Source organism: Aplysia californica, unplaced genomic scaffold (genome assembly GCF_000002075.1).
Source record: "Aplysia californica isolate F4 #8 unplaced genomic scaffold, AplCal3.0 scaffold00115, whole genome shotgun sequence".
Classification (NCBI taxonomy): domain Eukaryota; kingdom Metazoa; phylum Mollusca; class Gastropoda; order Aplysiida; family Aplysiidae; genus Aplysia; species Aplysia californica.
The window spans coordinates 76,279-78,612 of NW_004797385.1; the positions used below are offsets into that span (position 1 = coordinate 76,279).

The window sequence follows — 2,334 nt, forward strand, 5'->3', positions numbered from 1 at the left end:
CCCCCAACTTGATAGATACACTTGCAGCGTGCTCTCAATTGGGTCTCCAAAATGATTTGATAATTTCATTGAATTCTAGCGGGAAAATGAAACGTGCTTTTACATACTGTAATAACTTTTAGCAGATGTATCACAGTTATGCTGCTTGGTTTGTGAGATTGATTCAGAACCGGCGTCTGTGGTGTAGCAGTTAGGCGCTTTCGCTGTCGTAAGCAGGAGACCCAAGTTCAAAGTTCTATAACGGCAAGGGTTTAACAAGTATCCCAGTCTTTCTGCTGGAAAATATCCCTCTCAGCCGAGGGTGGCCGTAGCAGGCTGGGTCGAAGCCCGCCTCCTTAGTGATCTAAATTGTGCCAATGGAGGCGTACAAACTATGTAAAAATGGGATTCAGATAAAGGGCCATGTGTTGACCAGGTGGGATAAAACGATCTTTTTACTACATTAGTTGTTCGCATGCCTTTACCACGACAACCTTGAGCTTAAACTATCGTGTACTGCTTGTGGGTGGTTGGCGGGTGCTCTGGTGTGATTTGCTTCTTCTTTCCTACTAAACATCTATCGTCCTTATCTCTCATCCTTCTTTTATATGTTTGTTACTCTCTTATAAAACCTCTATTCTTCGGCATTTATATGACATTATTGTGTTTCAAGTGCCGTTTAACTCTTATTAAAAAAACCCCAACAACAACAGAGTATTGTATTCGACTGCCACTACTGTCGTGACCAATTGGCGACACTCTTGTTGTCACAACATTACAAAAAAATGTTGGTGTTTTTATTTACTCGCACAACAACATAATGTAGATAATTTTGGATACAGCTTCTGACCGTGCATGTCAGGGCCAACCCGAACTGAGAGGAACTCACCATCTCAACAGAAAGACTGAGACATTCAGTAAACATTCTCCCCACTTTGGAATCGAATTCGGGTCTCCTGTCTGCGACAGCAAAGCACCTAACTGCCACATTGCAGACACTGTTACTCCCTCTTTGGAATACATTTTAAGAATAAAAAAAAGACGCTTTATTAATCCCCTCCTGAAATACATAATACATCACAAGCATAGACAATCCATGCATCATTGCGCAGCGACGTTCTTTTGATTTTGAGTTATCGTGTTTTGCTCAAGCACACATCTCAATGACCGTCCATCTAATTTAATGCCGTGACACTTATACTTATACACGCTTACTATAATATCGAGAGCCTGAGGTCACTAACTACTCAATCACTAGAGTCCCCTACAACTGCTTTTGGAATTTAGGATTCCTGTTTACTTTTAATCCATGCAGCTTTGAACCTGTATTGAACAGCGGATGCTTTCGTTTTTGTTTTTATTTTTTAAATTGGACATGGAAATATTTGGCTCAATCTCGGAGTTGTATTGTGATACAAAGCGTTAGAAAGCTACACTTTTTTTTCTTGTAAGTGTTTTACGTCGCCCACAACTGTAAAAGGTCATTTGAGCGCGCCCTACTCTTAATCTCAACATCATGAAAACCCTGCTGTGTCATGTTCTTAGGATCCCAGACTGAAATACAGAGATACAACGTCCCAGCAGAAAGACCGATATGCGCGACAAAGATTTTTCCCATTCGGTAATCAAACTCGGGTCTCCTGCTTGCGATATCAAAGCGCCTGTAAGTTCCAGACGTATTCGTCTTCCCTTACAGGCATCTGAAGTTTAGCTTTTCGCCGACTGAAGACATGAGTTCAATTGCTGAGTCGGGAATCTTTTGTAAGTCAAGTCGCTACCATAGAATTACTAAGTTCAGACATTTTTGACCCCATTGAGTTACTAAAACCATGAGGTCAGAAACCAAATGTTCTATCTGCTCTATCAAAATCATAAGATTTTTCAGAGTCGTTGCAAAGATATTTAAAAAATTGCATTCGAAAAAGCTTGACAAGATATGAAATTCAAAATATTTGATGTCACGTTTCTCAAAACCAGGTACCGAGCCGATAGAACTTGGTAATTCTGAGGTAGCAAAGTGTCTTCGCCGGTCTACTGGAATGAAGCAGACGATTTAGATTCTGCTCTTCGGGGGAGTAAAACAGCGATTTCCTTTTGAGAATCAACACACCAAACCAAGTGGGTGGGGAGGCATATGACTTTTATACAAGATTGTTAAGACAGAATAAACAAAAAATATATTTGAAAATATGAGATAACTTATGCTTTATTAATCCTCCAGTGAAAGAAACCAAATGTATTTTATGATTGTCATCTGCTTCTGCTTATTGTACCGTATCAAGTCATCACAACCACCTTCTCCCTCCTCCCTCCCCCTTTCTCTCTTTCTCTCTCTCTCTCTCCCTCTCTCTCTCT

At 40.4% G+C, this 2,334-nt stretch overlaps 1 protein-coding gene across 1 annotated transcript in view; it reads left to right on the forward strand.

Moving 5' to 3' along the window:
- The window catches only part of LOC101850948 (sodium-dependent proline transporter), a 51,059-nt gene that overhangs the window by 590 nt on the left and 48,135 nt on the right, over positions 1-2,334 (forward strand). The window lies entirely within an intron of this gene.